Genomic DNA, 13742 nt, shown 5'->3' on the forward strand with positions numbered 1-13742 from the left:
CAACACCAGGTCTGTAAGGGTCCTGTGTGTAGCTGGTGTAGAGAGTCAGGCGCAGGACAGCAGATATGAGTAGAACAACACCAGGTCTGTAAGGGTCCTGTGTGTAGCTGGTGTAGAGAGTCAGGCGCAGGACAGCAGATATGAGTAGAACAACACCAGGTCTGTAAGGGTCCTGTGTGTAGCTGGTGTAGAGAGTCAGGCGCAGGACAGCAGATATGAGTAGAACAACACCAGGTCTGTAAGGGTCCTGTGTGTAGCTGGTGTAGAGAGTCAGGCGCAGGACAGCAGATATGAGTAATCAACGTTCTTTACTCAAAAAGACAAATATACAACGTAACATAATGAGCCCACAAAGATGGACCGAAATACAATGAACAATCACTCACAATCACAACCTGGGGAACAGAGGGTTAAATAATAAACAATCTCTCACAAACACAACCTGGGGAACAGAGGGTTAAATAATAAACAATCTCTCACAAACACAACCTGGGGAACAGAGGGTTAAATAATAAAGAATTACTCACAATCACAACCTGGAACAGAGGGTTAAATAATAAACAATCACTCACAATCACAACATGGGGAACAGAGGTTTAAATAATAAACAATCACTCACAACCACAACATGGGGATTAGAGGGTTAAATAATAAACAATCACTCACAACCTGGGGAACAGAGGGTTAAATAATAAACAATCACTCACAACCTGGGGAACAGAGGGTTAAATAATAAACAATCACTCACAAACACAACCTGGGGAACAGAGGGTTAAATAATAAACAATCAATCACAACATGGGGAACAGAGGGTTAAATAATAAACAAGTAATTGGTAGAGGGAAGCCAGGTGTGTAGGACAAAGACAGAACAAATGGAAAATGAAAAATGGATCGGCGGCGGCTAGAAAGCCGGTGACGTCGACCGCCAAACGCCGCCCGAACAAGGAGAGGGACCGACTTTTGCGGAAGTCGTGACAGGAACACACGTGACTGTGGCCATGTGCTAAAGCAGGGAGGTAGTGCTTAAAAAACTGAAAAGATTTCAACAATAAAATACTTTATTAACTTCAAGTGCGAAAGGTAGTAGTCTACAATTAGGACAAACTTAAAACGCATGAAGGCTCAGGTAGAAACACTATCTAGACCTAGGTAGAAACACTATCTAGACCTAGGTAGAAACACTATCTAGACCTAGGTAGAAACACTATCTAGACCTAGGTAGAAACACTATCTAGACCTAGGTAGAAACACTATCTAGACCTAGGTAGAAACACTATCTAGACCTAGGTGGAAACATTATCTAGACCTAGGTAGAAACACTATCTAGACCTAGGTAGAAACACTATCTAGACCTAGGTAGAAACACTATCTAGACCTAGGTAGAAACACTATCTAGACCTAGGTAGAAACACTATCTAGACCTAGGTAGAAACACTATCTAGACCTAGGTAGAAACACTATCTAGACCTAGGTAGAAACACTATCTAGACCTAGGTAGAAACACTATCTAGACCTAGGTAGAAACATTATCTAGACCTAGGTAGAAACATTATCTAGACCTAGGTAGAAACATTATCTAGACCTAGGTAGAAACACTATCTAGACCTAGGTGGAAACATTATCTAGACCTAGGTAGAAACACTATCTAGACCTAGACCTATATCATAAGATCCTTTGAAGCAACTTTGGTTCAGATTATGTTATGATATGAACAAAGCAATCTAGCCTGAGAGAATATTTATGTCCTGCCCTTTTGGAGCAGGACATGTAATGTCCATGGCCTTTTCAAAAATGTGTCTGGCTGTGTCCAGTCCGGTGGATGTTTTCACATCTCTGGGAGGAAGGACGTCAACATTGCACAGCAGCTGAAACCTGGTTCCATCTGAGTGAAAGCTCCTTGGCCACAACAACACCAGGCTCCAGACAATTAAAGCTGTAAAGGACGAAAGCAGACTATAAAATAGAAAAGACATACCAGAAATAACATTCATTGACCCCCAAGTCCAAACAATAAGCTCAAAGTACAAAGAAGTGTTTCTTGTTCACCCTCGATCATCTCCTTGTACTGATGGCTGAGAGCAGGTTTATGCTGAAAGACAAATTCGAGAAGAATTGGTTTAAAACATGAATGAATCAATGTTCTAGAGCTTTTTATTGACTCATGCATGAATTAATCGATGTTCTAGGGCTTGTTATTGACTCCTGCATGAATGAATTACATTTACATTACATTTAAGTCATTTAGCAGACACTCTTAGCCAGAGCGACTTACAAATTGGTGCATTCACCTTATGATATCCAGTGGAACAACCACTTTACAATAGTGCATCTAAATCTTTTAAGGGGGGGGGTTAGAAGGATTACTTTATCCTATCCTAGGTATTCCTTAAAGAGGTGGGGTTTCAGGTGTCTCCGGAAGGTGGTGATTGACTCCGCTGTCCTGGCGTCGTGAGGGAGCTTGTTCCACCATTGGGGTGCCAGAGAAGCGAACAGTTTTGACTGGGCTGAGCGGGAACTGTGCTTCCTCAGAGGTAGGGAGGCGAGCAGGCCAGAGGTGGATGAACGCAGTGCCCTTGTTTGGGTGTAGGGCCTGATCAGAGCCTGAAGGTACGGAGGTGCCGTTCCCCTCACAGCTCCGTAGGCAAGCACCATGGTCTTGTAGCGGATGCGAGCTTCAACTGGAAGCCAGTGGCGAGAGCGGAGGAGCGGGGTGACGTGAGAGAACTTGGGAAGGTTGAACACCAGACGGGCTGCGGCGTTCTGGATGAGTTGTAGGGGTTTAATGGCACAGGCAGGGAGCCCAGCCAACAGCGAGTTGCAGTAATCCAGACGGGAGATGACAAGTACCTGGATTAGGATCTGCGCTGCTTCCTGTGTGAGGCAGGGTCGTACTCTGCGAATGTTGTAGAGCGTGAACCTACAGGATCGGGTCACCGCCTTGATGTTAGTGGAGAACGACAGGGTGTTGTCCAGGGTCATGCCAAGGTTCTTAGCACTCTGGGAGGAGGACACAATGGAGTTGTCAACCGTGATGGCGAGATCATGGAACGGGCAGTCCTTCCAAGGGAGGAAGAGCAGCTCCGTCTTGCCGAGGTTCAGCTTGAGGTGGTGATCCGTCATCCACACTGATATGTCTGCCAGACATGCAGAGATGCGATTCGCCACCTGGTTATCAGAAGGGGGGAAAGGAGAAGATTAATTGTGTGTCGTCTGCATAGCAATGACAGGAGAGACCATGTGAGGATATGACAGAGCCAAGTGACTTGGTGTATAGCGAGAATAGGAGAGGGCCTAGAACAGAGCCCTGGGGGACACCAGTGGTGAGAGCACGTGGTGCGGAGACAGATTCTCGCCACGCCACCTGGTAGGAGCGACCTGTCAGGTAGGACGCAATCCAAGCGTGGGCCGCGCCGGAGATGCCCAACTCGGAGAGGGTGGAGAGGAGGATCTGATGGTTCACAGTATCAAAGGCAGCCGATAAGGATGAGAGCAGAGGAGAGAGAGTTAGCTTTAGCTGTGCGGAGCGCCTCCGTGACACAGAGAAGAGCAGTCTCAGTTGAATGACCAGTCTTGAAACCTGACTGATTTGGATCAAGAAGGTCATTCTGAGAGAGATAGCAGGAGAGCTGGCCAAGGACGGCACGTTCAAGAGTTTTGGAGAGAAAAGAAAGAAGGGATACTGGTCTGTAGTTGTTGACATCGGAGGGATCGAGTGTAGGTTTTTTCAGAAGGGGTGCAACTCTCGCTCTCTTGAAGACGGAAGGGACGTAGCCAGCGGTCAAGGATGAGTTGATGAGCGAGGTGAGGTAAGGGAGAAGGTCTCCGGAAATGGTCTGGAGGACAGGTTGTTGGGTGGCCGATTTCATCTGGAGAGAGAGGGGAGAAAGAGGTCAAAGCACAGGGTAGGGCAGTGTGAGCAGGACCAGCGGTGTCGTTTGACTTAGCAAACGAGGATCAGATGTCGTCGACCTTCTTTTCAAAATGGTTGACGAAGTCATCCGCAGAGAGGGAGGAGGGGGGGGGAGGGGGAGGAGGATTCAGGAGGGAGGAGAAGGTGGCAAAGAGTTTCCTAGGGTTAGAGGCAGATGCTTGGAATTTAGAGTGGTAGAAAGTGGCTTTAGCAGCAGAGACAGAAGAGGAAAATGTAGAGAGGAGGGAGTGAAAGGATGCCAGGTCCGCAGGGAGGCGAGTTTTCCTCAATTTCCGCTCGGCTGCCCAGAGCCCTGTTCTGTGAGCTCGCAATGAGTCGTCGAGCCACGGAGCAGGAGGGGAGGACCGAGCCGGCCTGGCGGATTGAGTGAGAAGTGTGAGAAGTGAGAAGTGTTGGATGAGAGCGAGAGGGAAAAGGATACAAGGTAGTGGTCGGAGACTTGGAGGGGAGTTGCAATGAGATTAGTGGAAGAACAGCATCTAGTAAAGATGAGGTCAAGCGTATTGCCTGCCTTGTGAGTAGGGGGTGACGGTGAGAGGGTGAGGTCAAAAGAGGAGAGGAGTGGAAAGAAGGAGGCAGAGAGGAATGAGTCAAAGGTAGACGTGGGGAGGTTAAAGTCACCCAGAACTGTGAGAGGTGAGCCATCCTCAGGAAAGGAACTTATCAAGGCGTCAAGCTCATTGATGAACTCTCCAAGGGAACCTGGAGGGCGATAAATGATAAGGATGTTAAGCTTGAAAGGGCTGGTAACTGTGACAGCATGGAATTCAAAGGAGGCGATAGACAGATGGGTCAGGGTAGAGAGAGAGAATGTCCACTTGGGAGAGATGAGGATCCCAGTGCCACCACCCCGCTGACCAGAAGCTCTCGGGTGTGCGAGAACACGTGGGCAGACGAGGAGAGAGCAGTAGGAGTAGCCGTGTTATCTGTGGTAATCCATGTTTCCGTCAGCGCCAAGAAGTCGAGGGACTGGAGGGTAGCATAGGCTGAGATGAACTCTGCCTTGTTGGCCGCAGACCGGCAGTTCCAGAGGCTGCCGGAGACCTGGAACTCCACGTGGGTCGTGCGCGCTGGGACCACCAGGTTAGAGTGGCAGCGGCCACGCGGTGTGAAGGGTTTGTATGGCCTGTGCAGAGAGGAGAGAACAGAATTGATGTTCTAGGGCTTGTTATTGACTCATGAATGAATGAATTGATGTTCTAGGGCTTATTATTGACTCCTGCATGAATTAATTGATGTTCTAGGGCTTATTATTGACTCCTACATCTGCACTAAAATGCCCTGGACACACTTCCTGCTTCCAGTCCAACAACAGCAATGCAGACACAAGATAACTAGCTAGATTTAGCAAACATTTAGCTTTATAATTACCAGCTGGCTAGATGTATATGCTATACATCTGGCTAGCAAGCTAGTTGAACATGCAACAAGAATTACCTTGAAATCTATAATCCAATAGCTAGTTCATCGTGGCTACCTAGCTAGCCAACTTAGCATGTGCCCCTATAACGTGACGTGGGGTTTGATTAGCATTCGCACCACAGTGGCTATTTTCGCTAGCTAGCTAGATAAACATGACAAACTATCAAACATGAAAAAGATGATCATCATGTCATGCAGGGCTTTAGCACATCAGCTATCAACCTTAACAGCAGAATGCAAATGGCCAGCTCAGCTAGCTAGCTGGCTATAACGTTACCTGTATGCAACTGTCTCGCTAGCTATTTATATAGCTAACAATAGCTAGCAATGAAAATGACTTGTTGAGACAATAACATAGCCATCTTGACATGTTAACTGTAGACTCTTACCAGTGGATGGATAATGGGGATTGTGCCTTTTTGACATGTTAACTGTAGACTCTTACCAGTGGATGGATAATGGGGATTGTGCCTTTTTGACAGAGAAGCCTTGATTGACAGATTGGACTCTCTTTTGTTGTGAATATCCCCCTCATTATCTCAACCAATTACGGATATGCATGATTCTGTATTTTCTCAGTGTCTTTGTGATTTCACATTTTATTTATATTCACAGATTTCCAGACACGTTTGTTATTAAGGCACATGAAAGTAAAAAAAAAAAAAAAACTAATTTTGATGAAAGAAACTAGTTTTTATGTTCAAATGCGTGTCCTGTGAAGTAGTGACATGCATCATACACCCAGCTTTCAGTAACGGGTCACATGTATCCACGTTTTCCAAACGTCAAATTTAAACGTCCATTTCGAAGTTGCTCCAAACGTCAACTTTGGAAGTGTTTTTTCACACCTTGGGGTTTTCCTCTGTATCGTTCCATTTCTCCAAACGTCAATAGGTTTAAGAACTCCTTCCGAAGGGCTAAGGCAGGGCTCTTCAACCCTGTTCCTGGAGAGAAACCCTCCTGTAGGTTTTAACTCCTGTTCCTGGAGAGAAACCCTCCTGTAGGTTTTAACTCCTGTTCCTGGAGAGAAACCCTCCTGTAGGTTTTAACTCCTGTTCCTGGAGAGAAACCCTCCTGTAGGTTTTAACTCCTGTTCCTGGAGAGAAACCCTCCTGTAGGTTTTAACTCCTGTTCCTGGAGAGAAACCCTCCTGTAGGTTTTAACTCCTGTTCCTGGAGAGAACCCCTCCTGTAGGTTTTAACTCCTGTTCCTGGAGAGAAATCATCCTGTAGGTTTTAACTCATGTTCCTGGAGAGAACCCCTCCTGTAGGTTTTAACTCATGTTCCTGGAGAGAACCCCTCCTGTAGGTTTTAACTCCTGTTCCTGGAGAGAACCTCCTGTAGGTTAAATCCTGTTCCTGGAGAGAAACCCTCCTGTAGGTTTTAACTCCTGTTCCTGGAGAGAAACCCTCCTGTAGGTTAACTCCTGTTCCTGGAGAGAAACCCTCCTGTAGGTTAAATCCTGTTCCTGGAGAGAAACCCTCCTGTAGGTTTTAACTCCTGTTCCTGGAGAGAAATCATCCTGTAGGTTTTAACTCATGTTCCTGGAGAGAACCCCTCCTGTAGGTTTTAACTCATGTTCCTGGAGAGAAACCCTCCTGTAGGTTTTAACTCCTGTTCCTGGAGAGAACCTCCTGTAGGTTAAATCCTGTTCCTGGAGAGAAACCTTCCTGTAGGTTAAATCCTGTTCCTGGAGAGAAACCCTCCTGTAGGTTTTAAATCCTGTTCCTGGAGAGAAACCCTCCTGTAGGTTTTAACTCCTGTTCCTGGAGAGAAACCCTCCTGTAGGTTTTAACTCCTGTTCCTGGAGAGAAACCCTCCTGTAGGTTAACTCCTGTTCCTGGAGAGAAACCCTCCTGTAGGTTTTAACTCCTGTTCCTGGAGAGAAACCCTCCTGTAGGTTTTAACTCCTGTTCCTGGAGAGAAACCCTCCTGTAGGTTAACTCCTGTTCCTGGAGAGAAACCCTCCTGTAGGTTAACTCCTGTTCCTGGAGAGAAACCCTCCTGTAGGTTTTAACTCCTGTTCCTGGAGAGAACCCCTCCTGTAGGTTTTAAATCCTGTTCCTGGAGAGAAACCCTCCTGTAGGTTTTAACTCCTGTTCCTGGAGAGAAACCCTCCTGTAGGTTTTAACTCCTGTTCCTGGAGAGAAACCCTCCTGTAGGTTTTAAATCCTGTTCCTGGAGAGAAACCCTCCTGTAGGTTTTAACTCCTGTTCCTGGAGAGAAACCCTCCTGTAGGTTAACTCCTGTTCCTGGAGAGAAACCCTCCTGTAGGTTTTAACTCATGTTCCTGGAGAGAAACCCTCCTGTAGGTTAACTCCTGTTCCTGGAGAGAAACCCTCCTGTAGGTTTTTGCTCCAACCCTGTTGTAACTAACCTGATTCATCTTATCAACCAGCTAATTATTAGAATCAGGTGTGCTAGATTAGGGTTGGGGTTAAAACCTACAGGATGGTATCTCTCCAGGAACAGAGTTGGAGTATAAACCTACAGGACAGTAGCTCTCCTGGAACAGAGTTGGAGATAAAACCTACAGGATGGTAGCTCTCCAGGAACAGGGTTGGAGTTAAAACCTACAGGAGGGTATCTCTCCAGGAACAGGGTTGGAGTTAAAACCTACAGGAGGGTATCTCTCCAGGAACAGGGTTGGAGAGCCTTGGGTTAAGGTAAGGGTTAAGATTTGGGATAGGGTTAAACTAAACAAACAAAATATAAACCAGCGTCCATGACTGGGATTGAACACGCAACCTTCTGACCCTACTTGATGGTGATAGGGCTCACTGTTGCCCCTAGTGGCCAGTTTTAAAGGCATTTCCAGCGCCCTCAGGACATGGACAGATGTCCAATTTGGACATCAATCTTGAACGATCTCCCTGCTCTCAGACCCAGGCAGTGTCATCCCCTCTCCCTCCATCCCACTGCAGCTGCTCTCCTCTCTCCTTCCTCCCTCCCTCCTCTTTCCCCATCCCTCACTCAAACTGCTCTCCTCTCTCCTCCCTCACTCCCTCGCTTGCTCCTTCCCTCCCTCCGTCCACCCTCTCATTCAAGCTGCTCTCTCAACATCCCTCCCTCCCTCCCTCCCTCACTGACTGAAAATGAACCTCCGGTAGTATTTCATTCTGATTATATTAATGTATATTCCCTCAGTATTTCATTCTGATTATTTTAATGTATATTTCCTCAGTATTTCATTCTGATTATTTTATTGTATATTCCCTCAGTATTTCATTCTGATTATTTTAATGTATATTCCCTCAGTATTTCATTCTGATTATTTTAATGTATATTCCCTCAGTATTTCATTCTGATTATTTTAATGTATATTCCCTCAGTATTTCATTCTGATTATTTTAATGTATATTCCCTCAGTATTTCATTCTGATTATTTTAATGTATATTCCCTCAGTATTTAATACTGATTATTTTATTGTATATTCCCACAGTATTTCATTCTGATTATTTTAATGTATATTCCCTCAGTATTTCATTCTGATTATATTAATGTATATTCCCTCAGTATTTCATTCTGAATATATTAATGTATACTCCCTCAGTATTTAATAACATGACATGTATTATTAACTAACTCTGTTAAATATGCATCACTGCTCTGGTCACTGATCTCTTGTCTCTCCTCGGGGGTGTGTGTGTGTGTGTGTGTGTGTGTGTGTGTGTGTGTGTGTGTGTGTGTGTGTGTGTGTGTGTGTGTGTGTGTGTGTGTGTGTGTGTGTGTGTGTGTGCGCGTTTGTGTGCGCGTGTGTGTATACTGTATGCGGTCACTGATCAGTACTCTCCTCTCATTTGCATCGAGCAGTCGTCAGCAAGAAACACAAGTGCACACACACAGAAGACTGAAACACTCAAGACTTAAAAAGCTCTCTCGTTTCTCTCTCTCGTTTCTCTCCTCTGTCGTTTCTCTCCTCTGTCGTTTCTCTCCTCTGTCGTTTCTCCCCTCTGTCGTTTCTCCCCTCTGTCGTTTCTCTCTGTCGTTTCTCTCCTCTGTCGTTTCTCTCTGTCGTTTCTCTCCTCTGTCGTTTCTCTCCTCTGTCGTTTCTCTCCTCTGTCGTTTCTCTCCTCTGTCGTTTCTCTCTGTCGTTTCTCCCCTCTGTCGTTTCTCTCCTCTGTCGTTTCTCTCCTCTGTCGTTTCTCTCCTCTGTCGTTTCTGTCTGTCGTTTCTCTCCTCTGTCGTTTCTCTCCTCTGTCGTTTCTCTCTGTCGTTTCTCCCCTCTGTCGTTTCTCTCTGTCGTTTCTCTCCTCTGTCGTTTCTCTCTGTCGTTTCTCTCCTCTGTCGTTTCTCCCCTCTGTCGTTTCTCTCCTCTGTCGTTTCTCTCTGTCGTTTCTCTCCTCTGTCGTTTCTCTCTGTCGTTTCTCTCCTCTGTCGTTTCTCCCCTCTGTCGTTTCTCTCTGTCGTTTCTCTCCTCTGTCATTTCTCTCCTCTGTCAGTTTTCTTTCACTTCTCTCTTTTCTGATGTTTATCATCTGCTTGTTCATCTTTTCTGAAAGTTGATGAGAAAGAAAGAGAGAAAGAGGAGGGGGTGAGGGAGAGAGAGAGATGGGGATAGAGAGGGAGAGAAATATATAGAGACAGAGAGACAGACAGAGAGACAGACAGAGAGTTAGAGAGAGCGAGACAGAGAGACAGAGAGACAGACAGAGAGACAGACAGACAGACAGACAGACAGAGAGAGAGCGACAGAGAGAGAGACAGACAGGCAGACAGACAGACAGACAGACAGACAGAGAGAGAGAGGGGGAAGGAGGGAGAGAGAGTGTGATGTGTCTGCTTCAGGCTATCTGAGCTCAGAGTGAGGAATGCTAATCTTCTCCTTTTCCACCCAATTACACAACGTTACACACCGTCACGCCATTATCTGTGTGTGTGTGAGCATCTGTGTGTGTGTGTGTGTGTGTGGTGTGTGTGTGTGGTGTGTGTGCGTCTGTGTGTGGTGTGTTGTGTGTGTGGTGTGTGTGCGTCTGTATGTGTGTGTGTGTGTTTTACAGGTATTTCAGTGTGTTTGTGTGAGCGTCTGCTTCCTAACCAGTCAATTTCACAGCATTATCTATCTCCACACAGACACATGAGAGTTCAGACTGGGATTTACTTCCCAAATGGCACCCTATTCCCTATATAGTACACTACTGTTGACCAGAGAGCTATGGGTTCCATTTCAGACACAGACTGCTTCTCTGTTCTGGTATTTACTGGATTTGGGAGGATTAAGACTGCGTCCAAACGGCACTCAATTCCCTATATAGTGCACTACTAACCTGTAGGCTCCAGTTAAAGATAGTGCACTACTAACCTATAGGCTCCGGTCAAAAATAGTGCACTATGAAGGGATTAGGGTGCTGTTTGGGACCCAAGCTAGGTGCTGTTGTTTGATGTGTTTAGCAGTACTTGAAGTGGACAAATAAAAGTAAGTTGTAGTACTTTGTACAGACAGTATATACATGTACACTGTAATTCAAAAACAGTGTGTATTTATAATGAATACATAAATACATGAATACATGAATAAATCAACTATTTAAACCTCGCCTTGAGTGTACATTTCCCTTCTAAGTGTGAGTGTTAGCTGTAATGAGTACAGAGAGTAGATCCTATAACTTAGCCCACACTGCCTTGTAGATGGTGTTTCTCTCTCCTTCTCGCTCTCCATGTCCCGTACATCTCCTCCCTATTCCTCCCTCTCTCCTTCTCTCTCTCCTTCTCTCTCTCCATGTCCCGTACATCTCATCCCTATTCCTCCCTCTCTCCTTCTCTCTCTCCTTCTCTCTCTCCATGTCCCCTACATCTCCTCCCTATTCCTCTCTCTCTCCTTCTCTCTCTCCATGTCCCCTACATCTCCTCCCTATTCCTCCCTCTCTCCTTCTCTCTCTCCATGTCCCCTACATCTCCTCCTTATTCCTCCCTCTCTCCTTCTCTCTCTCCTTCTCTCTCTCCATGTCCCCTACATCTCCTCCCTATTCCTCCCTCTCTCCTTCTCTCTCTCCATGTCCCCTACATCTCCTCCCTATTCCTCCCTCTCTCCTTCTCTCTCTCCATGTCCCCTACATCTCCTCCCTATTCCTCCCTCTCTCCTTCTCTCTCTCCATATCCCCTACATCTCCTCTCTCTCCATATCCCCTACATCTCCTCCCTATTCCTCCCTCTCTCCTTCTCTCTCTCCTTCTCTCTCTCCATATCCCCTACATCTCCTCCCTATTCCTCCCTCTCTCCTTCTCTCTCTCCTTCTCTCTCTCCATATCCCCTACATCTCCTCCCTATTCCTCCCTCTCTCCTTCTCTCTCTCCATGTCCCTTACATCTCCTCCCTATTCCTCCCTCTCTCCTTCTCTCTCTCCATGTCCCTTACATCTCCTCCCTATTCCTCCCTCTCTCCATAACCCCTAAACCTCCTCTCTCTCTCCTCCTCTCTCTCCCTCTCCCTCTTCCCTCTATAGTGGTGGTGTTATTTTGACCACAGCCCTAGGGGGGGTTTAGCACTATGGTGTTAACAGTTATTAGTACCAGGGCTAACACACACACACACACACACACACACACACACACACACACACACACACACACACACACACACACACGAACACACACACATACAGACACACGAACACATACACACATGCACACACACACACACACACACACACACACACACACACACACACACACACACACACACACACACACACACACACACAGCTCCAGGCTTAATGAAGATCCAGAGCCTGTAGAGAAGTGAGCATCAGAACATGATGGTGATCTGTTGAAAGGCCTCTGGGTTTCAGAGTCCATAATGCAGTCTGTCTGGAGGTTAAACACACAGCTACAGTGATTTACTGCGGCACATTAGTGGAACGTCACATTAATGAGGATGTTTGTTGACTAATGCATCCTGGGTCATGATGCATGCCATTATGTATGTGTGTCTTCTGTGTCTGTATGTGTGTGTGTGTTCCTGTGTCTGTATGTGTGTATGTGTTCGTGTGTCTGTATGTGTGTGTGTGTTTGTGTGTCTGTATGTGTGTGTGTGTGTTTGTGTGTGTTTGTGATGGTAATTTTGTAACTGCGCTCAATACAGAGAGAGATAGATGAGAGAACGAGGGATGCCCACTCAAGAGATCAATACAGAGAGAGAGAGAGATGAGAGAACGAGGGATGCCCACTCAAGAGATCAATACAGAGAGAGAGAGAGATGAGAGAACGAGGGATGCCCACTCAAGAGATCAATACAGAGAGAGAGAAGAGAGAACGAGGGATGCGCACTCAAGAGATGGATGAAGAGAAAGATGGGGATGACAGGAGCGGATACTCAATATTCTTCCTCTGTTATTTCCGCAGGTAACTGCACTCCAGAGCCCCAAGACAACAAGAGGACATCCCTGACCTTTAACCTAAAGTAAGGCTCACTGCCCTGTATTACTACTCGTAGTCGGGTCGTTTTGTCCACAAACTGTCCACGGCATAATAGGGACCAAATACAGTCAACTATGACCAGACGGGACCAGCTGACACCCATTTTTTCAACACCTGTCTTTGGATGGATGTGTTGGCTGTAATCTGGGTGGGAATAACTTGCCCATAGGGCATACAGTACATGACATACACTCTCTATACAAAAATATGTGGACACCCCTTCAAATGAGTGGATTTGGCTGTTTCAGCCACACCCGTTGCTGACAGGCCTTACTGAAGAGCTCAGTGACTTTCAACGTGGCACCATCATGGAGACTCATTCAACCCTAACACACACGGCCTGGTATCCCCCATCTCTGACTCTAGGAGGCTCAATCAACAGACATTACCCCCTCCATCTCTCTCTCTCTCTCTCTCTCTCTCTCTCTCTCTCTCTCTCTCTCTCTCTCTCTCTCTCTCTCTCTCTCTCTCTCTCTCTCTCTCTCTCTCTTTTTCTCTCTCTCTCTCTCTCTCTCTCTGCTGGGAGGCCTACAAATTGAATCTGTGGTCTTGACAGGCAAGAGAACGAGGAGAGGGTGAATAAAAACGGCCTTATTTCCGCATGCACACACACATAAACAGATGCATTAGATGGGGAATGAAGAAAGGCTGTAAATTGGAATCAAACTGTATTTAGTGTGTTAACTGTGACAGACAGCTTGTCAAGGTCATATGAGATTCAGTGATGTCACAGTGATATCATCGATGATGACCGTTGATGACAAGAATGAGAATGACACTGGGAACCATCATCTTCTATTCTCCTTTTATTTTCTAGAATAGAGACAGTATTGTTCTAGAATAGTGACAATATTGTTCAAGAACAGGGACAGTATTGTTCTAGAATAGTGACAGGTTGTTCTAGAATAGGGAGAGTATTGTTCTAGAATAGTGAGAGTATTGTTCTAGAATAGTGAGAGTATTGTTCTAGA

At 46.1% G+C, this 13742-nt stretch overlaps 1 protein-coding gene across 1 annotated transcript in view; it reads left to right on the forward strand.

The window, feature by feature from the left end:
- Window positions 1-13742, forward strand: part of LOC106595844 (protein ELFN1) — a 165843-nt gene that overhangs the window by 88035 nt on the left and 64066 nt on the right. The window contains exon 2 of the mRNA XM_045690658.1: window positions 12697-12754. The gene's annotated coding sequence lies outside the window, so the exon portion shown is untranslated. The remainder of the gene's footprint in view (window positions 1-12696; window positions 12755-13742) is intronic.

This window comes from Salmo salar, chromosome ssa12, assembly GCF_905237065.1.
Source record: "Salmo salar chromosome ssa12, Ssal_v3.1, whole genome shotgun sequence".
Classification (NCBI taxonomy): Eukaryota; Metazoa; Chordata; class Actinopteri; order Salmoniformes; family Salmonidae; genus Salmo; species Salmo salar.